Source organism: Cetorhinus maximus, unplaced genomic scaffold (genome assembly GCF_964194155.1).
Source record: "Cetorhinus maximus unplaced genomic scaffold, sCetMax3.hap1.1 HAP1_SCAFFOLD_163, whole genome shotgun sequence".
In the NCBI taxonomy this organism is placed as follows: domain Eukaryota; kingdom Metazoa; phylum Chordata; class Chondrichthyes; order Lamniformes; family Cetorhinidae; genus Cetorhinus; species Cetorhinus maximus.
In genome coordinates, this window is record NW_027596151.1 from 758,449 (window position 1) to 785,057 (window position 26,609).

The following is a 26,609-nucleotide window of genomic DNA, read 5'->3' on the forward strand; positions in this document are numbered from 1 at the left end:
CTCGATAGCTATTACAAAGACGTGGTTACAGGGTGACCAAGACTGGGAACTCAATATTCCAGGGTATTTGATGTTCCGGAAAAATAGGCAAAAAGGAAAAGGGGGTGGGGTAGTTAATAAAGGAAGGTGTCAGTGCGGTGGTGAAGAGTGATATAGGTACAATAGATTTTGATGTGAAATCAGTCTGGGTGGAAATAAAGAATAGCACCGGGAAGAAGTCACGAGTGAGAGTCATTTACAGGCCCCTGAAATGTTGCTCACTGTAGGACAAGGTATAAATCAGGAAATAATGGAGGTGTGTAAGAAGGGCGCTACAATTGTCATGGGCGATTTTAATCTGCGTATTGACTGAACAAATCAGATTGGCAGGGGTAACATGGAAGATGAATTTGTGGAGTGCATCAGGGATTGTTTCTTAGAGCAATAGGTTGCAGAACCTCACAGAATCACAGAATTGCTATGGTGTAGAAGGAGGCCATTCAGCCCATTGTGTCTTCACCGGCTCTCTGAGCATTTTAACCTAGTGCCAATCTCCTGCCTTTTCCCCTTAACTCTGCACATTGTTTCTGTTTAAATAATCATCCAATTCCCTCCTGAATGCCTCGATTGAACCTGCCTTCACCACACTTCCAGGCAGTGCATTCCAAACCCGAACCACTCACTGTGTGAAAATGTTTTTTCTCACCTTTCATTTGCTTCTTTTGCAAAACACTTTAAAACTGTGCCCTCTGGTTCTCGATCCGTTTACAAACGGGAACAGTTTCTCCCTATCCACTCTGTCCAGACCCCTCATGATTTTGAAAACTTCTATCAAGTCTCCTCTTAGCCTTCTCCTCTCCAAGGAGAACAGTCCCAACTTCTCCAATCTTTCCTCATAACTGAAGTGTCTCATCCTTGGAACCATTCTCGTAAACCTCTTCTGCACTCTCTCCAATGTGTTCACATCCTTCCTATAGTGTGGCTCCCAGAACTGTACACAATACTCCAGCTGAGCTCTAACCATTGTCCAGAGCCTTATATAAGTTCACCATAACCCCCCTGCTCTTATGCTCTATGCCCCTACCAATGAAGCCTAGAATACAGTATACTTTAGAAACAGCTCTCTCTACCTCTCCTGCCACCTCTAATGACTTATGTACAGGTCTCTCTGCTTCTGCACACCCTTTAGAATAGTATTCATTATTTTATATTGTCTCTCCATGTTCTTTGTTCCAAAGTGTATCACCTCACACTTCTCCGCATTGAACTTCATCTGCCACCTCTCTGCCCACTCCACCAATGTGTCAATGTCCTTTTGAAGTTCCACACTGTCCTCCTCACAGTTTACAATTCTCCCAAGTTTTTTATCATCCGCAAACTTTGAAATTTTCCCCTGTGCACCAAGATCTAGATTTTTTTATATATAAGGAAAAGCAAGGGTCCCAATTTCGACCCCTGTGGAACTCCACTACAAACCTTCTTCCAGCCCGAAAAATACCCATTAACCATTACTCTGTTTCCTATCCCTCAGCCAATTTTGTATCCACATTGCTACTGTCCCTTTTATTCCATGACCTATAACTTTCCTTACAAGTCTGTTGTGTGGACTGTATCAAATGCCTTTTGAAAGTCCATATACACCACGTCAACGGCCTTTCCCTCATCAACCATCTCTGTTACCCCTTCAAAAATCTCCAGCAAGTTAGTTAAACACGAGTTTCCTTTAACAAATCCAAGCTGACTCTTCTGAATCAATCCGCATTTTTCCATCTGTCTTAATTCTACCCCGAATAATTGTTTCTAGAAGTTTCCCCCCGACTGAAGTTAAACTGACTGGTCGGTAATTGCAGGACAGATCTTTACAACCTATTTTGAACAATTCTCCAGTCCTCCAGCATCTCCTCCAAATCCAGGGAACATTGAAAGATTATTGCCAGTGCCGCTGCAATTTCCATTCTCACTCCCTTCAATATTCTCGAATGCATCTCATCCGGTCCCAGTGCTTTATCAACTTTTAAGTACCAACAGTTTATCCAATACCTCCTCCTTATCAATTTTAAACCCTTCTAGTGATTAAGTTTCCTTCTCTGTCACCTTGGCCTGGGCAGCATCTACCTTGTAGGTAAAGACAGATGCAAAGTATTCATTTAACACCTCAGCCATGCCTCTTGCCTCTATGTATAAATCCCTTTTTTGGTCCCTAATTGACCCTACTCCTCCTTTTACCACACTTTTACTATTGATGTGCTTTTAGAATATTTTGGGATTTCCTTTTATGTTAGCTGCCAGTCTTTTTTCATTATCCCTCTTTGCTTCCCGAATTTGCTTTTTCACATCCTTTCTGAACCTTCAGTATTCAGCTTGGTTCTCAATTGTATTTGCTACCTGACACCTGTTGTCAGCATATTTGTTCTTCTTCAACTTAATTTCTATCTCCTTTGTCATCCAGGGAGCTCTGGATTTGTTGGTCCTCCCCTTCCCTTTTGAGGGGACATACCTTTACTGTGCCCAAGCCATCTCCTCTTTGAAGGTAGCCCATTGTTCAGCTACTGTTTCTTCCATCAGCCTTTGGTTCCAGTCTAACCGGCCCAACTCCGTTCTTGCCCCCATTGAAGTCTGCTCTGCGCCAGTTGATTATCTTTACTCTGGATTGACCAATGTCATTTTCCACCGTCATCCTAAACCTTATGATACAATGATCACTGTCCCCTAAATGTTCCCCCACTGACACTTCATCTACTTGGCTCATCTCATTCCCAAGAACCAGGTCTAGCAGTGCCTCCTTTCTCATTGCACTGGACACATACTGCTGTAGGAACTTTTCCTGAACACAACCTGGGAACGCTTGTCCCTCACTGCCCCTTACACTACCACTATCCCAGTCTATATACGGGGAATTAAAGTCCCCCATTATATCTACTCTATGATGTTTACACCTCTCTGTAATTCCCTCACAGATTTGTTCCTCTATATCCTTCCAAGATGCTGGTGGTCTACATATTACACCAAACAATGTAATTGCACCCTTCTTATTCCTTAGCTCTAGCCAAATCGATTCTGTCCTTGAATCCTCTGAGATATCCTCTTTCTCCAGTACTGCAATACTCTCCTTAACCAAAAATGTCACCCCTCCTCCTTTTTTCCCTTTCCTACCTTTTCTGAACACTGTAACCAGGAATATTTAGCACCCAGATCTGCCTTTCCTTAAACCAGGTCTCTGTTATCGCCACAACATCATCATCCCACAGGGCAATCTGTGTCTGTAACTCCCCAATTTTATTAACTATACTCTGTCCATTCACATACATGCAGTGTAACCCTGATTTAGACTTCATCACTCGCTCCCCTACTCCCACTCCACCTACTAACTTACTATTCTCTATTTTAGTGCTATCTGTCTCTCCCAGCATACTGTGCACCATGGTATTACGTTCTAATATTCCCTCCTGATTCCCACACCCCTGCTGAGTTAGTTTGAATCCTCCCGAACAGCACGAGCAAAACGACTTGCTAGGAACTCTGTCCCAGCTCTGTTCAGATACAACCCGTCCGGCTTGTACAGGTGCCATCACCCCCAAAGCCAGTCCCAGTGTCCCAGGAATCTAAAGCCCTCCCTCCTGCACCGTCTTTCCAGCCATTCATTCATCTGCCTTATCCTCCTATTTCTGTACTCACTGGCACGTGGCACTGGGAGTAATCTGGAGATTACTACATCCGAGGTCCTGCTTGCTAATTTTCCACCCAGCTCCCAAAATTCTGATTTCAGGACCACATCCCCCTTCCTACCTAAGTTATTGGTCCCAATGTGGACCACGACCTCTGGCTGTTCACCCTCACCCACAAGAATGTCGTGCAGCCGTTCTGTAACATCCTTGACCCTGGCACCAGGAGGTAACAAACCATACTGGAGTCATGTTCACGGCTGCAGAAACGCCTGTCTGCTCCCCTAACTAAAGAATCCCCTATCAATTCTGCCATTCCGCTCTTCTTCCTCCCCTCCTGTACAGCTGGGCCACCCATGGTGCCACGGGCTTGGCTCTTGCTGCACTCCTCCAAGGATCCATCACCCTCACTGATATTCAGAATGGAAAACCGGTTAGTGAGCGGGACCTCTGGGGACTCTTGCATTACCTGCCTGATTCTCTTGGACTGCCTGGCAGTCACCCATTCCCTATCTGCCTGCTTGCCCCTAACCTGCAGTGTGACCACCTCTCTGAGTGTGCTACCCACGTAGTTCTCTGCCTCATGGATGCACCTCAGTGACTCCAGCCGCTGCTCAAGCTCTGGAACGTGGAGCTCCAGCTGGTACAGCCGGTAACACTACCTGCACATGGGCTCGTCTGGGTCACGAGAAGTGTCCATGACTTCCCACATGCCACAGGATGGGCATTCCACTTGGCTGAGCTCTCCTCCCATCCCTTAAGCTTAAACTTTTAAATCACTTTTTTGGTTAAAATTTAGTTGTTTTTACTTACTTTAACCTTACTCTTGTATTATTAACTATAAACTGGACATTAGTAGAAAGTAGAAATTCTTTGCCCTTACTCACAAATCAGCTCCCTCTCCTGTGCCTATAAATTTCTTTTCCGTTGAGAAATGTATGTTTCTGTACTTGCTCTGTTTTCAGTTCCCAACTGTCTCTCCACTCGGCTCTTTTATCCCCTGAACTCTCACTGTTTTAACTCCTGAACTCTCGCTGTTTTATCCCCTGAACTCTCGCTGTTTTATCTCCCGAACCCTCACTGTTTTATCCCCTGAACTCTCGCCGTTTTATCTCCCGAACTCTCGCCGTTTTATCTCCCGAACTCTCGCCGTTTTATCCCCTGAACTCTCGCCGTTTTCTCCCCTGAACTCTCGCCGCTTTCTCCCCTGAACTCTCGCCGTTTTCTCCCCTGAACTCTCGCCGTTTTCTCCCCTGAACTCTCGCCGTTTTATCCCCTGAACTCTCGCCGTTTTATCCCCTGAACTCTTGCCGTTTTATCCCCTGAACTCTTGCCGTTTTATCCCCTGAACTCTCGTCGTTTTATACCCTGAACTCTCGCCGTGTTATCCCCTGAACTCTCGCTGTTTTATCCCCTGAACTCTTGCCGTTTTATCCCCTGAACTCTCGCCGTTTTCTCCCCTGAACTCTCGCCGTTTTATCCCCTGAACTCTCGCCGTTTTATCCCCTGAACTCTTGCCGTTTTATCCCCTGAACTCTTGCCGTTTTATCCCCTGAACTCTCGCCGTTTTATACCCTGAACTCTCGCCGTGTTATCCCCTGAACTCTCGCTGTTTTATCCCCTGAACTCTCGCCGTTTTATCCCCTGAACTCTCGCCGTTTTCTCCCATGAACTCTCGCCGTTTTCTCCCCTGAACTTTCGCCTTTTTCTCCCCTGAACTCTCGCCGTTTTATCCCCTGAACTCTCGCTGTTTTATCCCCTGAACTCTCGCCGTTTTATCCCCTGAACTCTCGCCGTTTTATCTACCTGAACTCTCGCTGTTTTATCTCCCTGAACTCTCGCTGTTTTATCTCCCTGAACTCTCGCTGTTTTATCCCCTGAACTCTCGCTGTTTTATCCCCTGAACCCTCGCTGTTTTATCCCCTGAACTCTCGCTGTTTTATCCCCTGAACTCTCGCTGTTTTATCCCCTGAACTCTCGCTGTTTTATCCCCTGAACTCTCGCTGTTTTATCTCCTGCCTCTCCAACCGCTCTTCCCGAAGGTAAGTCTAACCAGGAACAGGCTATATTAGATCTAGTAATGTGTAATGAGGTGGGATTAAAAAGAGATATCGTAGTTAAGGATAGCGATCACAACAGGGCAGAATTTAAAATTCAGTTTGAGGAAGAGCAACTCGGGTCTCAAACCAGTGCCCTCAACTTAAAGAAGAACAATTACAGAGGTATGAAGAAAGAGTTGTTAAAGCAGGCTGGGCAAATAGACTAAGGGGAAGGTCAGCGGATGAGCAGTGGCAGACACTTAAGCAGATATTTCATAACCCTCAGCAAAAATTTATCCCAGTCAAAAAGAAGGACCCAATGAGAAGGATAAACCACTCATGGTCAAGGAGAGTATCCAATCAAAAATTAAGTATTTAATGGGGAGGGCTTTAGAACAAAAAGTATTTAAAGGGGAGGTAGATAGATCACAATGTATTTAAAGAGGAGATAGATAGATCAGTGAAAGTATTTAAAGAGGAGGTAGATAGATCAGTGAAAGTATTTAAAGAGGAGGTAGATAGATCAGTGAAAATATTGAAAGAGGAGGTAGATAGATCACTGAAACTATTTGAGGAGGTAACTAGATCACAAAGTATTTAAAGAGGAGGTAGATAGATCACTGAAAGTATATAAAGATTAGTTGATAGATCACAACGTATTTAAAGAGGAGGTAGATAGATCAGTGAAAGTATTTAAAGAGGAGGTAGATAGAGCAGTGAAAGTATTTAAAGGGGAGGTAGATAGATCAGGGAAAGTATTTAAAGAGGAGGTAGATAGATCAGTGACAGTACTTAAAGAGGAGGTAGATAGATCAGTGAAAGTATTTAAAGAGGTAGATAGATCAGTGACAGTACTTAAAGAGGAGGTAGATAGATCAGTGAAAGTATTTAAAGAGGAGGTAAATAGAACAGTGAAAGTATTTGAAGAGGACGTAGATAGATCACTGAAAGTACTTAAGGAGAAGGTAAATAGATCACTGACAATATTTAAAGAGGATGTAGATAGATCACTGAAAGTATTTGAGGAGGTAACTAGATCACAAAGTATTTAAAGAGGAGGTAGATAGATCAGTGAAAGTATTTAAAGAGGAGGTAGATAGATCAGTGAAAGTATTTAAAGAAGAGGTAGATTGATCAGTGAAATTATTTAAAGGGGGGTAGATAGATCAGTGAAAGTATTAAAAGGGGGGTAGATAGATCAGTGAAAGTATTTAAAGAGGTTGTAGATAGATCAGTGAAAGTATAAAAAGGGGAGGTAGATAGATCAGTGAAAGTATTTAAAGAGGAGGTAGATAGAACAGTGAAAGTATTAAAAGAGGAGGTAGATAGATCAGTGAAAGTATTTAAAGAAGAGGTAGATAGGTCAGTGACAGTATTTAAAGAGGAGGTAGATTGATCAGTGAAAGTATTTAAAGAAGAGGTAGATTGATCAGTGAAAGTATTTAAAGGGGGGTAGATAGATGAGGGAAAGTATTTAAAGGGGGTATATAGATCAGTGAAAGTATTTCAAGAGGAGGTAGATAGATCAGTGAAAGTATTTAAAGAGGAGGTAGATAGATCAGTGAAAGTATTTAAAGAGGAGGTAGATAGATCAGTGAAAGAATTTGAAGAGGAGGTAGATAGATCAGTGACAGTATTTAAAGAGCAGGTAGAGAGAACAGTGAAAGTATTTAAAGAGGAGGTAGATAGATCAGTGAAAGTATTTAAAGAGGAGGTAGATAGATCAGTGAAAGTATTTAAAGAGGAGGTAGATAGATCAGGAAAGTATTTAAAGAGGAGGTAGATAGATCAGTGAGAGTATTTAAAGGGGAGGTAGGTAGATCAGTGAAAGTATTTAAGGAGGAGGTAGTTAGATCACTGACAGTATTTAAAGAGGAGGTAGATAGATCACTGACAGAATTTAAAGAGAAGGAAAATAGATCAGTGAAAGTATTTAAAGAGGAGTTAGATAGATCAGTGAAAGTATTTGAAGAGGAGGTAGATAGATCAGTGAAAGTATTTAAAGAGGAGGAAGATAGATCAGTGAAAGCATTTAAAGAGGAGCTAGATAGATCAGTGAAAGTATTTAAAGAGGAGGTAGATTGATCAGTGAAAGTATTTAAAGAGGAGGTAGATAGATCAGTGAAAGTATTTAAAGAGGAGATAGATAGATCAGCGAAAGTATTTAAAGAGGAGGTAGATAGATCACAAATATTTAAAGAGGAGGTAGATAGATCACAAATATTTAAAGAGGAGGTAGATAGATCACAAATATTTAAAGAGGAGGTAGATAGATCATTGAAAGTATTAAAAGAGGAGGTAGATAGTTCTGTGAAAGTATTTAAAGAGGAGGTAGATAGATCACAAATATTTAAAGAGGTGGTAGATAGATCAGTGAAAGTATTTAAATAGGATGTAGTTAGATCAGTGAAAGTATTTAAAGAGGAGGTAGATAGATCAGTGAAAGTATTTAAAGAGGTGGTAGATAGATGAGTGAAAGTATTTGAAGAGGAGGTAGATAGATCAGTGAAAGTATTTAAAGAGGAGGTAGATAGATCAGTGAAAGAATTTAAAGGGGAGGTAGATAGACCACTGAAATTATTTAAAGATTGGTAGATATCTCACAAAGTATTTAAAGGGGAGGTAGATAGATCAGTGAAAGTATTTAAAGTGGAGGCTGATAGATCAGTGAAAGTATTTAAAGAGGAGGTAGATAGATCTGTGAAAGTATTTAAAGAGAAGGGAGATAGATCACTGAAATATTTAAAGAGGAGGTAGATAAATCAGAGAAAGTATTTAAAGAGGAGGTAGATAGATTAGTTAAAGTATTTAAAGAGGATGTAGATAGATCAGTGAAAGTATTTAAAGAGGAGGTAGATAGATCAGTGAAAGTATTTAAAGAGGAGGTAGATAGATCAGTGACAGTATTTAAAGAGGAAGTAGATAGATCAGTGAAAGTGTTTAAAGAGGAGGTAGATAGATCAGTGAAAGTATTTAAAGAGGAGGTAGATAGATCACTGAAAGTATTTGAGGAGGTAACAAAATCACAAAGTATTAAAAGAGGAGTTAGATAGATCACTGAAAGTATATAAAGATTAGTTGATAGATCACAACGTATTTAAAGAGGAGGTAGATAGATCAGTAAAAGTATTTAAAAAGGAGGTAGGTAGATCAGTGAAAGTATTTAAAGGGGAGGTAGATAGACCACTGAAATTATTTAAAGATTAGTAGATATCTCACAAAGTATTTAAAGGGGAGGTAGATAGATCAGTGAAAGTATTTAAAGAGGAGGTAGATAGATCAGTGAAAGTATTTAAAGAGGAGGTATATAGATCAGTGAAAGTATTTAAAGAGGAGGTAGATAGATCAGTGAAAGTATTTAAAGAGGAGATAGATAGATCAGTGAAAGAATTTAAAGAGGAGGTAGATAGATCACAAATATTTAAAGAGGAGGTAGATAGATCACAAATATTTAAAGAGGAGGTAGATAGATCACAAATATTTAAAGAGGAGCTAGATAGATCATTGAAAGTATTTAAAGAGGAGGTAGATAGTTCTGTGAAAGTATTTAAAGAGGAGGTAGATAGATCACAAATATTTAAACAGGAGGTAGATAGATCAGTGAAAGTATTTCAAGAGGAGGTAGATAGATCAGTGAAAGTATTTAAAGAGGAGGTAGATAGATCAGTGAAAGTATTTAAAGAGGAGGTAGATAGATCAGTGAAAGAATTTGAAGAGGAGGTAGATAGATCAGTGACAGTATTTAAAGAGCAGGTAGAGAGAACAGTGAAAGTATTTAAAGAGGAGGTAGATAGATCAGTGAAAGTATTTAAAGAGGAGGTAGATAGATCAGTGAAAGTATTTAAAGAGGAGGTAGATAGATCAGTGAAAGTATTTAAAGAGGAGGTAGATAGATCAGTGAGAGTATTTAAAGGGGAGGTAGGTAGATCAGTGAAAGTATTTAAGGAGGAGGTAGTTAGATCACTGACAGTATTTAAAGAGGAGGTAGATAGATCACTGACAGAATTTAAAGAGAAGGAAAATAGATCAGTGAAAGTATTTAAAGAGGAGTTAGATAGATCAGTGAAAGTATTTGAAGAGGAGGTAGATAGATCAGTGAAAGTATTTAAAGAGGAGGTAGATAGATCACAAATATTTAAAGAGGAGGTAGATAGATCACAAATATTTAAAGAGGAGGTAGATAGATCACAAATATTTAAAGAGGAGGTAGATAGATCATTGAAAGTATTAAAAGAGGAGGTAGATAGTTCTGTGAAAGTATTTAAAGAGGAGGTAGATAGATCACAAATATTTAAAGAGGTGGTAGATAGATCAGTGAAAGTATTTAAATAGGATGTAGTTAGATCAGTGAAAGTATTTAAAGAGGAGGTAGATAGATCAGTGAAAGTATTTAAAGAGGTGGTAGATAGATGAGTGAAAGTATTTGAAGAGGAGGTAGATAGATCAGTGAAAGTATTTAAAGAGGAGGTAGATAGATCAGTGAAAGAATTTAAAGGGGAGGTAGATAGACCACTGAAATTATTTAAAGATTGGTAGATATCTCACAAAGTATTTAAAGGGGAGGGAGATAGATCAGTGAAAGTATTTAAAGTGGAGGCTGATAGATCAGTGAAAGTATTTAAAGAGGAGGTAGATAGATCTGTGAAAGTATTTAAAGAGGAGGGAGATAGATCACTGAAATATTTAAAGAGGAGGTAGATAAATCAGAGAAAGTATTTAAAGAGGAGGTAGATAGATTAGTTAAAGTATTTAAAGAGGATGTAGATAGATCAGTGAAAGTATTTAAAGAGGAGGTAGATAGATCAGTGAAAGTATTTAAAGAGGAGGTAGATAGATCAGTGACAGTATTTAAAGAGGAAGTAGATAGATCAGTGAAAGTGTTTAAAGAGGAGGTAGATAGATCAGTGAAAGTATTTAAAGAGGAGGTAGATAGATCACTGAAAGTATTTGAGGAGGTAACAAAATCACAAAGTATTAAAAGAGGAGTTAGATAGATCACTGAAAGTATATAAAGATTAGTTGATAGATCACAACGTGTTTAAAGAGGAGGTAGATAGATCAGTAAAAGTATTTAAAAAGGAGGTAGGTAGATCAGTGAAAGTATTTAAAGGGGAGGTAGATAGACCACTGAAATTATTTAAAGATTAGTAGATATCTCACAAAGTATTTAAAGGGGAGGTAGATAGATCAGTGAAAGTATTTAAAGAGGAGGTAGATAGATCAGTGAAAGTATTTAAAGAGGAGGTATATAGATCAGTGAAAGTATTTAAAGAGGAGGTAGATAGATCAGTGAAAGTATTTAAAGAGGAGATAGATAGATCAGTGAAAGAATTTAAAGAGGAGGTAGATAGATCACAAATATTTAAAGAGGAGGTAGATAGATCACAAATATTTAAAGAGGAGGTAGATAGATCACAAATATTTAAAGAGGAGCTAGATAGATCATTGAAAGTATTTAAAGAGGAGGTAGATAGTTCTGTGAAAGTATTTAAAGAGGAGGTAGATAGATCACAAATATTTAAACAGGAGGTAGATAGATCAGTGAAAGTATTTAAAGAGGAGGTAGATAGATCAGTGAAAGTATTTAAAGAGGAGGTAGATAGATCAGTGAAAGTATTTAAAGAGGAGGTAGATAGATCAGTGAAAGAATTTGAAGAGGAGGTAGATAGATCGGTGACAGTATTTAAAGAGCAGGTAGAGAGAACAGTGAAAGTATTTAAAGAGGAGGTAGATAGATCAGTGAAAGTATTTAAAGAGGAGGTAGATAGATCAGTGAAAGTATTTAAAGAGGAGGTAGATAGATCAGTGAAAGTATTTAAAGAGGAGGTAGATAGATCAGTGAGAGTATTTAAAGGGGAGGTAGGTAGATCAGTGAAAGTATTTAAGGAGGAGGTAGTTAGATCACTGACAGTATTTAAAGAGGAGGTAGATAGATCACTGACAGAATTTAAAGAGAAGGAAAATAGATCAGTGAAAGTATTTAAAGAGGAGTTAGATAGATCAGTGAAAGTATTTGAAGAGGAGGTAGATAGATCAGTGAAAGTATTTAAAGAGGAGGAAGACAGAGCAGTGAAAGCATTTAAAGAGGAGCTAGATAGATCAGTGAAAGTATTTAAAGAGGAGGTAGATTGATCAGTGAAAGTATTTAAAGAGGAGGTAGATAGATCAGTGAAAGTATTTAAAGAGGAGATAGATAGATCAGCGAAAGTATTTAAAAAGGAGGTAGATAGATCACAAATATTTAAAGAGAAGGTAGATAGATCACAAATATTTAAAGAGGAGGTAGATAGATCACAAATATTTAAAGAGGAGGTAGATAGATCATTGAAAGTATTTAAAGAGGAGGTAGATAGTTCTGTGAAAGTATTTAAAGAGGAGGTAGATAGATCACAAATATTTAAAGAGGTGGTAGATAGATCAGTGAAAGTATTTAAATAGGAGGTAGTTAGATCAGTGAAAGTATTTAAAGAGGAGGTAGATAGATCAGTGAAAGTATTTAAAGAGGTGGTAGATAGATGAGTGAAAGTATTTGAAGAGGAGGTAGATAGATCAGTGAAAGTATTTAAAGAGGAGGTAGATAGATCAGTGAAAGAATTTAAAGGGGAGGTAGATAGACCACTGAAATTATTTAAAGATTGGTAGATATCTCACAAAGTATTTAAAGGGGAGGTAGATAGATCAGTGAAAGTATTTAAAGTGGAGGCTGATAGATCAGTGAAAGTATTTAAAGAGGAGGTAGATAGATCTGTGAAAGTATTTAAAGAGGAGGGAGATAGATCACTGAAATATTTAAAGAGGAGGTAGATAAATCAGAGAAAGTATTGAAAGAGGAGGTAGATAGATCACTGAAAGTATTTGAGGAGGTAGATAGATCAGTGACAGTATTTAAAGAGGAAGTAGATAGATCAGTGAAAGTGTTTAAAGAGGAGGTAGATAGATCAGTGAAAGTATTTAAAGAGGAGGTAGATAGATCACTGAAAGTATTTGAGGAGGTAACAAAATCACAAAGTAGTAAAGGAGGAGTTAGATAGATCACTGAAAGTATATAAACATTAGTTGATAGATCACAACGTATTTAAAGAGGAGGTAGATAGATCAGTAAAAGTATTTAAAAAGGAGGTAGGTAGATCAGTGAAAGTATTTAAAGGGGAGGTAGATAGACCACTGAAATTATTTAAAGATTAGTAGATATCTCACAAAGTATTTAAAGGGGAGGTAGATAGATCAGTGAAAGTATTTAAAGAGGAGGTAGATAGATCAGTGAAAGTATTTAAAGAGGAGGTATATAGATCAGTGAAAGTATTTAAAGAGGAGGTAGATAGATCAGTGAAAGTATTTAAAGAGGAGATAGATAGATCAGTGAAAGAATTTAAAGAGGAGGTAGATAGATCACAAATATTTAAAGAGGAGGTAAATAGATCACAAATATTTAAAGAGGAGGTAGATAGATCACAAATATTTAAAGAGGAGGTAGATAGATCATTGAAAGTATTTAAAGAGGAGGTAGAAAGTTCTGTGAAAGTATTTAAAGAGGAGGTAGATAGATCACAAATATTTAAACAGGAGGTAGATAGATCAGTGAAAGTATTTAAAGAGGTGGTAGATAGATGAGAGAAAGTATTTGAAGAGGAGGTAGATAGATCAGTGAAAGTATTTAAAGAGGAGGTAGATAGATCAGTGAAAGAAAATAAAGGGGAGGTAGATAGACCACTGAAATTATTTAAAGATTCGTAGATATTTCACAAAGTATTTAAAGGGGAGGTAGATAGATCAGTGAAAGTATTTAAAGTGGAGGCTGATAGATCAGTGAAAGTATTTAAAGAGGAGGTAGATAGATCAGTGAAAGTATTTAAAGGGGGGTAGATAGATCAGTGAAAGTATTAAAGGGGGGTAGATATATCAGTGAAAGTATTTAAAGAGGATGTAGATAGATCAGTGAAAGTATTTAAAGAGGAGGGAGATAGATCACTGAAATATTTAAAGAGGAGGTAGATAAATCAGAGAAAGTATTTAAAGAGGAGGTAGATAGATTAGTTAAAGTATTTAAAGAGGATGTAGATAGATCAGTGAAAGTATTTAAAGAGGAGGTAGATAGATCAGTGAAAGTATTTAAAGAGGAGGTAGATAGATCAGTGAAAGTATTTAAAGAGGAGGTAGATAGATCAGTGAAAATATTGAAAGAGAAGGTAGATAGATCAGTGAAAGTATTTAAAGAGGATGTAGATAGATCACTGAAAGTATTTGAGGAGGTAACAAGATCACAAAGTATCAAAAGAGGAGTTAGATAGATCACTGAAAGTATATTAAGATTAGTTGATAGATCACAACATATTTAAAGAGGAGGTAGATAGATCAGTAAAAGTATTAAAAAAGGAGGTAGATAGATCAGTGAAAGTATCTAAAGGGGAGGTAGATAGACCACTGAAATTATTTAAAGATTAGTAGATATCTCACAAAGTATTTAAAGGGGAGGTAGATAGATCAGTGAAAGTATTTAAAGAAGGGGTAGATAGATCAGTGAAAGTATATAAAGGGGGGTAGATAGATCAGTGAAAGTATTTAAAGGGGGGTAGATAGATCAGTGAAAGTATTTGAAGAGGAGGTAGATAGATCAGTGAAAGTATTTAAAGAGGAGGTAGATAGATCAGTGAAAGAATTTAAAGAGGAGGTAGATAGATCAGTGAATGTATGTAAAGAGGAGGTAGATTGATCAGTGAAAGTATTTAAAGAAGAGGTAGATAGAACAGTGAAAGTATTTAAAGTGGGGTAGATAGATCAGTGAAAGTATTTAAAGAGGAGGTAGATACATCAGTGACACTATTTAAAGAGGAGTTAGATAGATCAGTGAAAGTATTTAAAGAGGAGGTAGATTGATCAGTGAAAGTATTTAAAGGGGAGGTAGATAGATCAGTGACAGTATTTAATGAGGAGGTAGATAGATCAGAAAATGTATTTAAAGAGGAGGTAGATAGATCAATGAAAGTATTGAAAGAGGAGGTAGATAGATCAGAGAAAGTTTTTAAAGAGGAGGCAGATAGATCAGTGAAAGTGTTTAAAGAGGAGGTAGATAGATCAGTGAAAGTATTTAAAGAGGAGGAAGATAGATCAGTGAAAGTATTTAAAGAGGAGGTAGATAGATCAGAGAAAGTATTTAAAGGGGAGGTAGATAGATCAGTGACAGTATTTTAAGAGGAAGTAGATAGATCAGAAAATGTGTTTAAAGAGGAGGTAGATAGATCAATGAAAGTATTTAAAGAGGAGGTAGATAGATCAGTGAAAGTTTTTAAAGAGGAGGTAGATAGATGAGTGAAAGTATTTGAAGAGGAGGTAGATAGATCAGTGAAAGTATTTAAAGGGGAGGCAGATAGATCAGTGAAAGTATTTAAAGAGGAGGAAAATAGAACAGTGAAAGTATTTGAAGAGGACGTAGATAGATCACTGAAAGTACTTAAGGAGAAGGTAAATAGATCACTGACAGTATTTAAAGGGGATGTAGATAGATCACTGAAAGTATTTGAGGAGGTAACTAGATCACAAAGTATTTAAAGAGGAGGTAGATAGATCACTGAAAGTATTTAAAGAGGAGCTAGATAGATCAGTGAGAGTATTTAAAGATGAGGTAGATAGATCAGTGAAAGTATTTAATGAGGAGGTAGATAGATCAGTGAAAGTTATTAAAGAGGAGGTAGATAGATCACTGAAACTATTTGAGGAGGTAACTAGATCACAAAGTATTTAAAGAGGAGGTAGATAGATCACTGAAAGTATATAAAGATTAGTTGATAGATCACAACGTACTTAAAGAGGAGGTAGATAGATCAGTGAAAGTATTTAAAGAGGAGGTAGATAGGTCAGTGAAAGTATTTAAAGGGGAGGTAGGTAGACCACTGAAATTATTTAGAGATTAGTAGATATCTCACAAAGTATTTAAAGGGGAGTTAGATAGATCAGTGAAAGTATTTAAAGGGGAGGCAGATAGATCAGTGAAAGTATTTAAAGAGGAGGTAGATAGATCAGTGAGAGTATTTAAAGATGAGGTAGTTAGATCAGTGAAGGAATTTAAAGGGGAGGTAGGTAGACCACTGAAATTATTTAAAAATTAGTAGATATCTCACAAAGTATTTAAAGGGGAGGTAGATAGATCAGTGAAAGTATTTAAAGGGGAGGCAGATAGATCGGTGAAAGTATTTAAAGAGTTGGTAGATAGATCACTGAAAGTTTTTAAAGGGGGTTAGATAGATCAGTGAAAGTATTAAAGGGTGGTAGATAGATCAGTGAAAGTATTTAAAGAGGAGGTAGATAGATCACTGAAACTATTTGAGGAGGTAACTAGATCACAAAGTATTTAAAGAGGAGGTAGATAGATCACTGAAAGTATATAAAGATAAGTTGATAGATCACAACGTACTTAAAGAGGAGGTAGATAGATCAGTGAAAGTATTTAAAGAGGAGGTAGATAGGTCAGTGAAAGTATTTAAAGGGGAGGTAGGTAGACCACTGAAATTATTTAGAGATTAGTAGATATCTCACAAAGTATTTAAAGGGGAGTTAGATAGATCAGTGAAAGTATTTAAAGGGGAGGCAGATAGATCAGTGAAAGTATTTAATTAGGAGGTAGATAGATCAGTGAGAGTATTTAAAGATGAGGTAGTTAGATCAGTGAAGGTATTTAAAGGGGAGGTAGATAGACCACTGAAATTATTTAAAAATTAGTAGATATCTCACAAAGTATTTAAAGGGGAGGTAGATAGATCAGTGAAAGTATTTAAAGGGGAGGCAGATAGATCGTTGAAAGTATTTAAAGAGTTGGTAGATAGATCACTGAAAGTTTTTAAAGGGGGTTAGATAGATCAGTGAAAGTATTAAAGGGTGGTAGATAGATCAGTGAAAGTATTTAAAGAGGAGGTAGATAGATCAGTGAAAATATTTAAACAGGAGAGAGATAGATCACTGAAAGTATTTTAAGAGGAGGTAGATAAATCAGTGAAAGTATTTAAAGAGGAGGTAGATAGATTAGTGAAAGTATTTAAAGAGGAGGTAGATAGATCAGTGAAAGTATTTAAAGAGGAGGTAGATAGATCAGTGAAAGTATTTAAAGAGGAGGTAGATAGATCAGTGAAAGAATTTAAAGAGGAGGTTGATAGATCAGTGAAAGTATTTAAAGAGGAGGTAGATAGATCAGTGAAAGTATTTAAAGAGGAGGTAGATAGATCAGTGAAAGTATTTAAAGAGGAGGTAGATAGATCAGTGAAAGAATTTAAACAGGTGGTAGATAGATCAGTGAATGTATTTGAAGAGGAGGTAGATAGATCAGTGAAAGTATTTAAAGAGGAGGTAGATAGATCAGTGAAAGTATTTAAAGAAGAGGTAGATATATCAGTGAATGTATTTAAAGAGGAGGTAGATAGATGAGTGAGAGTATTTAAAGGGGAGGTAGGTAGATCAGTGAAAGTATTTAAAGAGGAGGTAGTTAGATCACTGACAGTATTTAAAGAGGAGGCAGATAGATCTCTGACAGAATTTAAAGAGAAGGAAGATAGATCAGTGAAAGTATTTAAAGAGGAGTTAGATAGATCAGTGAAAGTATTTAAAGAGGAGGTAGATAGATCAGTGAAAGTATTTAAAGAGGAGGTAGATAGATCAGTGAAAGTATTTAAAGAGGAGGTAGATAGATCAGTGAGAGTATTTAAAGGGGAGGTAGGTAGATCAGTGAAAGTATTAAAAGAGGAGGTAGATAGATCAGTGAAAGTATTTAAAGAGGAGATAGATAGATCAGTGAAAGTATTTAAAGAGGAGGTAGATAGATCACAAATATTTAAGGAGGAGGTAGATAGATCACAAATATTTAAAGAGGAGGTAGATCGATCACAAATAATTAAAGAGGAGGTAGATAGATCACTGAAAGTATTTAAAGAGGAGGTAGATAGTTCTGTGAAAGTATTTAAAGAGGAGGTAGATAGATCACAAATATTTAAAGAGGAGGTAGATAGATCAGTGAAAGTATTTAAATAGGAGGTAGATAGATCAGTGAAAGTATTTAAAGAGGAGGTAGATAGATCAGTGAAAGCATTTGAAGAGGAGGTAGATAGATCAGTGAAAGTATTTAAAGAGGAGGTATATAGATCAGTGAAAGAATTTAAAGTGGAGGTAGATAGACCACTGAAATTATTTAAAGATTGGTAGATATCTCACAAAGTATTTAAAGGGGAGGTAGATAGATCAGTGAAAGTATTTAAAGGGGAGGCTGATAGATCAGTGAAAGTATTTAAAGAGGTGGTAGATAGATCAGTGAAAGTATTTAAAGGGGGGTAGATTGATCAGTGAAAGTATTAAAGGGGGGTTGATAGATCACTGAAAGTATTTAAAGAGGATGTAGATAGATCACTGAAAGTATTTAAAGAGGAGGGAGATAGATCACTGAAAGTATTTAAAGAGGAGGTAGATAAATCAGTGAAAGTATTTAAAGAGGAGGTAGATAGATCAGTGAAAGTATTTAAAGAGGAGATAGATAGATCAGTGAAATTATTTAAAGAGGAGGTAGATAGATCAGTGAAAATATTTAAAGAGGAGGTAGATAGATCAGTGAAAGTATTTAAAGAGGATGTAGATAGATCACAGAAAGTATTTGAGGAGGTAACAAGATCACAAAGTATTAAAAGAGGAGTTAGATAGATCACTGAAAGTATATAAAGATTAGATGATAGATCACAACGTATTAAAAGAGGAGGTAGATAGATCAGTAAAAGTATTTAAAAAGGAGGTAGATAGATCAGTGAAACTATTTAAAGGGGAGGTAGATAGACCGCTGAAATTATTTAAAGATTAGTAGATATCTCACAAAGTATTTAAAGGGGAGGTAGATAGATCAGTGAAAGTATTTAAAGAAGGGGTAGTTAGATCAGTGAAAGTATTTAAAGGGGGGTAGATAGATCAGTGAAATTATTTAAAGGGGGGTAGATAGATCAGTGAAAGTATTTAAAGAGGAGGTAGATAGATCAGTGAAAGTATTTAAAGAGGAGGTAGATAGATCAGTGAAAGTATTTAAAGAGGAGGTAGATAGATCAGTGAAAGTATTTAAAGAGGAGGTAGATAGATCAGTGAAAGTATTTAAAGAGGAGGTAGATAGATCAGTGGCAGTATGTAAAGAGGATGTAGATAGATCACTGAAAGTATTTGAGGAGGTATCTAGATCACAAAGTATTTAAAGAGGAGGTAGATAGATCAGTGACAGTATTTAAAGAGGTGGTAGATAGATCAGAAAATGTATTTAAAGAGGAGGTAAATAGAACAGTGAAAGTATTTGAAGAGGACGTAGATAGATCACTGAAAGTACTTAAGGAGAAGGTAAATAGATCACTGACTGTATTTAAAGAGGATGTAGATAGATCACTGAAAGTATTTAAAGAGGAGCTAGATAGATCAGTGAGAGTATTTAATGATGAGGTAGATAGATCAGTGAAAGTATTTAAAGAGGAGGTAGATAGATCAGTGAAAGTATTTAAAGAGGAGGTAGATAGATCAGTGACAGTATTTAAAGACGAGGTAGATAGATCAGAAAATGTATTTAAAGAGGAGGTAGATAGATCAATGAAAGTATTTAAAGAGGAGGTAGATAGATCAGTGAAAGTTTTTAAAGAGGAGGTAGATAGATCAGTCAAAGTATTTGAAGAGGAGGTAGATAGATCAATGAAAGTATTTAAAGAGGAGGTAGATAGATCAGTGAAAGTATTTAAAGAGGAGGTAGATAGATCAGTGAAATTATTTATAGAGGAGGTAGATAGATCAGTGAAAGTATTTAAAGAGGAGGTAGATAGATCAGTGAATGTATGTAAAGAGGAGGGAGATAGATCAGTGAAAGTATTTAAAGAGGAGGTAAATAGAACAGTGAAAGTAATTGAAGTGGACGTAGATAGATCACTGAAAGTACTTAAGGAGAAGGTAAATAGATCACTGACAATATTTAAAGAGGATGTAGATAGATCACTGAAAGTATTTGAGGAGGTATCTAGATCACAAAGTATTTAAAGAGGAGGCAGATAGATCACTGAAAGTATTTAAAGAGGAGGTAGATAGATCAGTGAGAGTATGTAAAGATGAGGTAGATAGATCAGTGAAAGTATTTAAAGGGGAGGTAGATAGATCAGTGAAAGTATTAAAGGGTGGTAGATAGATCAGTGAAAGTATTTAAAGAGGAGGTAGATAGATCAGTGAAAGTATTTAAAGAGGAGGTAGATATATTAGTGAAAGTACTTAAAGAGGAGGTAGATAGATTAGTGAAAGTATTTAAAGTGGAGGTAGCTAGATCAGTGAAAGTATTTAAAGAGGAGGTAGATCGATCAGTGAAAATATTTAAGGAGGAGGTAGATAGATCAGTGACAGTATGTAAAGAGGAGGTAGATAGATCAGTGAAAGTATTTAAAGAGGAGGTAGATAGATCAGTGAAAGTATTTAAAGAGGAGGTAGATAGATCAGTGAAAGTATTTAAAGAGGAGGTAGATAGATCAGTGAAAGTATTTAAAGAGGTGGTAGATAGATCAGTGAATGTATTTGAAGAGGATGTAGATAGATCAGTGAAAGTATTTAACGAGGAGGTAGATAGATCAGTGAAAGTATTTAAAGAGGAGGTAGATAGATCAGTGAAAGTATTTAAAGAGGAGGTAGATAGATCAGTGAAAGTTTTCAAAGAGGAGGTAGATAGTTCATGAGAGTATTTAAAGGGGAGGTAGGTAGATCAGTGAAAGTATTTAAAGAGGAGGTAGATAGATCACAGAAAGTATTTAAAGAGGAGGTAGATAGATCACTGACAGTATTTAAAGAGAAGGAAGATAGATCAGTGAAAGTATTTAAAGAGGAGTTAGATAGATCAGTGAAATTATTTAAAGAGGAGGTAGATAGATCAGTGAAAGTATTTAAAGAGGAGGTAGATAGATCAGTGAAAGTATTTAAAGAGGGGGTAGGTAGATCAGTGAAAGTATTTAAAGAGGAGATAGATAGATCAGTGAAAGTATTTAAAGAGGAGGTAGATAGATCACAAATATATAAAGAGGAGGTCGATAGATCACAAACATTTAAAGAGGAGGTAGATAGATCACAAATATTTAAAGAGGAGGTAGATAGATCAGTGTAAGTATTTAAAGAGGAGGTAGATAGTTCTGTGAAAGTATTTAAAGAGGAGGTAGATAGATCACAAATATTTACAGAGGAGGTAGATAGATCAGTGTAAGTATTTAAATAGGAGGTAGATAGATCAGTGAAAGTATTTAAAGAGGAGGTAGATAGATCAGTGAAAGTATTTAAAGAGGAGGTAGATAGATCAGTGAAAGTATTTAAAGAGGAGTTAGATAGATCAGTGAAAGTATTTAAAGAGGAGATAGATAGATCAGTGAAAGTATTTAAAGAAGAGGTAGATAGATCACAAATATTTATAAAGGAGGTAGATAGATCACAAATATTTAAAGAGGAGATAGATAGATCACTGAAAGTATTTACAGAGGAGGTAGATAGAACAGTGAAAGTATTTAAAGAGGAGGTAGATAGATCAGTGGCAGTATTTAAAGAGGAGGTAGATAGATCAGAAAATGTATTTAAAGAGGAGGTAGATAGATCAATGAAAGTATTTAAAGAGGAGGTAGATAGATCAGTGAAAGTTTTTAAAGAGGAGGTAGATAGATCAGTGAAAGTATTTGAAGAGGAGGTAGATAGATCAGTGAAAGTATTTAAAAAGGAGGTAGATAGATCACTGAAAGTATTTAAAGAGGAGGTTGATAGATCAGTGAAAGTATTTAAAGATAATGTAGGTAGATCAGTGAAAGTATTTAAAGAGGAGGTAGATAGATTAGTGAAAGTATTTAAAGAAGAGGTAGATAGATCAGTGAAAGTATTTAAATGGGGGTAGACAGATCAGTGAAAATATTTAAAGAGGAGGTAGATAGATCAGTGACAGTATTTAAAGAGAAAGTAGATAGATCAGTGAAAGTGTTAAAAGAGCAGGTAGATAGATCAGTGAAAGTAAATAAAGAGGAGGTAGATAGATCACTGAAAGTATTTGAGGAGGTAACAAAATCACAAAGTATTAAAAGAGGAGTTAGATAGATCACTGAAAGTATATAAAGATTAGTTGATAGATCACAACGTATTTAAAGAGGATGTAGATAGATCAGTAAAAGTATTTAAAAAGGAGGTAGATAGATCAGTGAAAGTATTTAAAGGGGAGTTAGATAGACCACTGAAATTATTTAAAGATTAGTAGATATCTCACAAAGTATTTAAAGGGGAGGTAGATAGATCATTGAAAGTATTTAAAGAGGAGGTAGATAGATCAGTGAAAGTATTTAAAGAGGAGGTAGATAGATCAGTGAAAGTATTTAAAGAGGAGGTAGATAGATCAGTGAAAGTATTTAAAGAGGTGATAGATAGATCAGTGAAAGAATTTAAAGAGGAGGTAGATAGATCACAAATATTTAAAGAGGAGGTAGATAGATCACAAATATTTAAAGAGGAGGTAGATAGATCATTGAAAGTATTTAAAGAGGAGGTAGATAGTTCTGTGAAAGTATTTAAAGAGGAGGTAGATAGATCACAAATATTTAAAGAGGAGGTAGATAGATCAGTGAAAGTATTTAAAGTGGTGGTAGATAGATGAGTGAAAGTATTTAAAGAGGAGGTAGATAGATCAGTGAAAGTATTTAAAGAGGAGGTAGATAGATCAGTGAAAGAATATAAAGGGGAGGTAGATAGACCACTGAAATTATTTAAAGATTCGTAGATATTTCACAAAGTATTTAAAGGGGAGGTAGATAGATCAGTGAAAGTATTTAAAGTGGAGGCTGATAGATCAGTGAAAGTATTTAAAGAGGAGGTAGATAGATCAGTGAAAGTATTTAAAGGGGGGTAGATAGATCAGTGAAAGTATTAAAGGGGGGTAGATATATCAGTGAAAGTATTTAAAGAGGATGTAGATAGATCAGTGAAAGTATTTAAAGAGGAGGGAGATAGATCACTGAAATATTTAAAGAGGAGGTAGATAGATCAGTGAAAGTATTTAAAGAGGATGTAGATAGATCACTGAAAGTATTTGAGGAGGTAACAAGATCACAAAGTATTAAAAGAGGAGTTAGATAGATCACTGAAAGTTTATAAAGATTAGTTGATAGATCACAACATATTTAAAGAGGAGGTAGATAGATCAGTAAAAGTATTTAAAAAGGAGGTGGATAGATCAGTGAAAGTATTTAAAGGGGAGGTAGATAGACCACTGAAATTATTTAAAGATTAGTAGATATCTCACAAAGTATTTAAAGGGGAGGTAGATAGATCAGTGAAAGTATTTAAAGAAGGGGTAGATAGATCAGTGAAAGTATATAAAGGGGGGTAGATAGATCAGTGAAAGTATTTAAAGGGGGGTAGATAGATCAGTGAAAGTATTTAAAGAGGAGGTAGATAGATCAGTGAAAGTATTTAAAGAGGAGGTAGATAGATCAGTGAAAGTATTTAAAGAAGGGGTAGATAGATCAGTGAAAGTATATAAAGGGGGGTAGATAGATCAGTGAAAGTATTTAAAGGGGGGTAGATAGATCAGTGAAAGTATTTAAAGAGGAGGTAGATAGATCAGTGAAAGTATTTAAAGAGGAGGTAGATAGATCAGAAAATGTATTTAAAGAGGAGGTAAATAGAACAGTGAAAGTATATAAAGGGGGGTAGATAGATCAGTGAAAGTATTTAAAGGGGGGTAGATAGATCAGTGAAAGTATTTAAAGAGGAGGTAGATAGATCAGTGAAAGTATTTAAAGAGGAGGTAGATAGATCAGTGAAAGTTTTCAAAGAGGAGGTAGATAGTTCATGAGAGTATTTAAAGGGGAGGTAGGTAGATCAGTGAAAGTATTTAAAGAGGAGGTAGATAGATCACAGAAAGTATTTAAAGAGGAGGTAGATAGATCACTGACAGTATTTAAAGAGAAGGAAGATAGATCAGTGAAAGTATTTAAAGAGGAGTTAGATAGATCAGTGAAATTATTTAAAGAGGAGGTAGATAGATCAGTGAAAGTATTTAAAGAGGAGGTAGATAGATCAGTGAAAGTATTTAAAGAGGGGGTAGGTAGATCAGTGAAAGTATTTAAAGAGGAGATAGATAGATCAGTGAAAGTATTTAAAGGGGGGTAGATAGATCAGTGAAAGTATTTAAAGAGGAGGTAGATAGATCAGTGAAAGTATTTAAAGAGGAGGTAGATAGATCAGTGAAAGTATTTAAAGAAGGGGTAGATAGATCAGTGAAAGTATATAAAGGGGGGTAGATAGATCAGTGAAAGTATTTAAAGGGGGGTAGATAGATCAGTGAAAGTATTTAAAGAGGAGGTAGATAGATCAGTGAAAGTATTTAAAGAGGAGGTAGATAGATCAGAAAATGTATTTAACGAGGAGGTAAATAGAACAGTGAAAGTATTTGAAGAGGACGTAGATAGATCACTGAAAGTACTTAAGGAGAAGGTAAATAGATCACTGACTGTATTTAAAGAGGATGTAGATAGATCACTGAAAGTATTTAAAGAGGAGCTAGATAGATCAGTGAGAGTATTTAATGATGAGGTAGATAGATCAGTGAAATTATTTAAAGAGGAGGTAGATAGATCAGTGAAAGTATTTAAAGAGGAGGTAGATAGATCAGTGACAGTATTTAAAGACGAGGTAGATAGATCAGAAAATGTATTTAAAGAGGAGGTAGATAGATCAATGAAAGTATTTAAAGAGGAGGTAGATAGATCAGTGAAAGTTTTTAAAGAGGAGGTAGATAGATCAGTCAAAGTATTTGAAGAGGAGGTAGATAGATCAATGAAAGTATTTAAAGAGGAGGTAGATAGATCACTGAAAGTATTTAAAGAGGAGGTAGATAGATCAGTGAAATTATTTATAGAGGAGGTAGATAGATCAGTGAAAGTATTTAAAGAGGAGGTAGATAGATCAGTGAATGTATGTAAAGAGGAGGGAGATAGATCAGTGAAAGTATTTAAAGAGGAGGTAAATAGAACAGTGAAAGTAATTGAAGTGGACGTAGATAGATCACTGAAAGTACTTAAGGAGAAGGTAAATAGATCACTGACAATATTTAAAGAGGATGTAGATAGATCACTGAAAGTATTTGAGGAGGTATCTAGATCACAAAGTATTTAAAGAGGAGGCAGATAGATCACTGAAAGTATTTAAAGAGGAGGTAGATAGATCAGTGAGAGTATGTAAAGATGAGGTAGATAGATCAGTGAAAGTATTTAAAGGGGAGGTAGATAGATCAGTGAAAGTATTAAAGGGTGGTAGATAGATCAGTGAAAGTATTTAAAGAGGAGGTAGATAGATCAGTGAAAGTATTTAAAGAGGAGGTAGATATATTAGTGAAAGTACTTAAAGAGGAGGTAGATAGATTAGTGAAAGTATTTAAAGTGGAGGTAGCTAGATCAGTGAAAGTATTTAAAGAGGAGGTAGATCGATCAGTGAAAATATTTAAGGAGGAGGTAGATAGATCAGTGACAGTATGTAAAGAGGAGGTAGATAGATCAGTGAAAGTATTTAAAGAGGAGGTAGATAGATCAGTGAAAGTATTTAAAGAGGAGGTAGATAGATCAGTGAAAGTATTTAAAGAGGAGGTAGATAGATCAGTGAAAGTATTTAAAGAGGTGGTAGATAGATCAGTGAATGTATTTGAAGAGGATGTAGATAGATCAGTGAAAGTATTTAACGAGGAGGTAGATAGATCAGTGAAAGTATTTAAAGAGGAGGTAGATAGATCAGTGAAAGTATTTAAAGAGGAGGTAGATAGATCAGTGAAAGTTTTCAAAGAGGAGGTAGATAGTTCATGAGAGTATTTAAAGGGGAGGTAGGTAGATCAGTGAAAGTATTTAAAGAGGAGGTAGATAGATCACAGAAAGTATTTAAAGAGGAGGTAGATAGATCACTGACAGTATTTAAAGAGAAGGAAGATAGATCAGTGAAAGTATTTAAAGAGGAGTTAGATAGATCAGTGAAATTATTTAAAGAGGAGGTAGATAGATCAGTGAAAGTATTTAAAGAGGAGGTAGATAGATCAATGAAAGTATTTAAAGAGGGGGTAGGTAGATCAGTGAAAGTATTTAAAGAGGAGATAGATAGATCAGTGAAAGTATTTAAAGAGGAGGTAGATAGATCACAAATATATAAAGAGGAGGTCGATAGATCACAAACATTTAAAGAGGAGGTAGATAGATCACAAATATTTAAAGAGGAGGTAGATAGATCAGTGTAAGTATTTAAAGAGGAGGTAGATAGTTCTGTGAAAGTATTTAAAGAGGAGGTAGATAGATCACAAATATTTACAGAGGAGGTAGATAGATCAGTGTAAGTATTTAAATAGGAGGTAGATAGATCAGTGAAAGTATTTAAAGAGGAGGTAGATAGATCAGTGAAAGTATTTAAAGAGGAGGTAGATAGATCAGTGAAAGTATTTAAAGAGGAGTTAGATAGATCAGTGAAAGTATTTAAAGAGGAGATAGATAGATCAGTGAAAGTATTTAAAGAAGAGGTAGATAGATCACAAATATTTATAAAGGAGGTAGATAGATCACAAATATTTAAAGAGGAGATAGATAGATCACTGAAAGTATTTACAGAGGAGGTAGATAGAACAGTGAAAGTATTTAAAGAGGAGGTAGATAGATCAGTGGCAGTATTTAAAGAGGAGGTAGATAGATCAGAAAATGTATTTAAAGAGGAGGTAGATAGATCAATGAAAGTATTTAAAGAGGAGGTAGATAGATCAGTGAAAGTTTTTAAAGAGGAGGTAGATAGATCAGTGAAAGTATTTGAAGAGGAGGTAGATAGATCAGTGAAAGTATTTAAAAAGGAGGTAGATAGATCACTGAAAGTATTTAAAGAGGAGGTAGATAGATCAGTGAAAGTATTTAAAGAT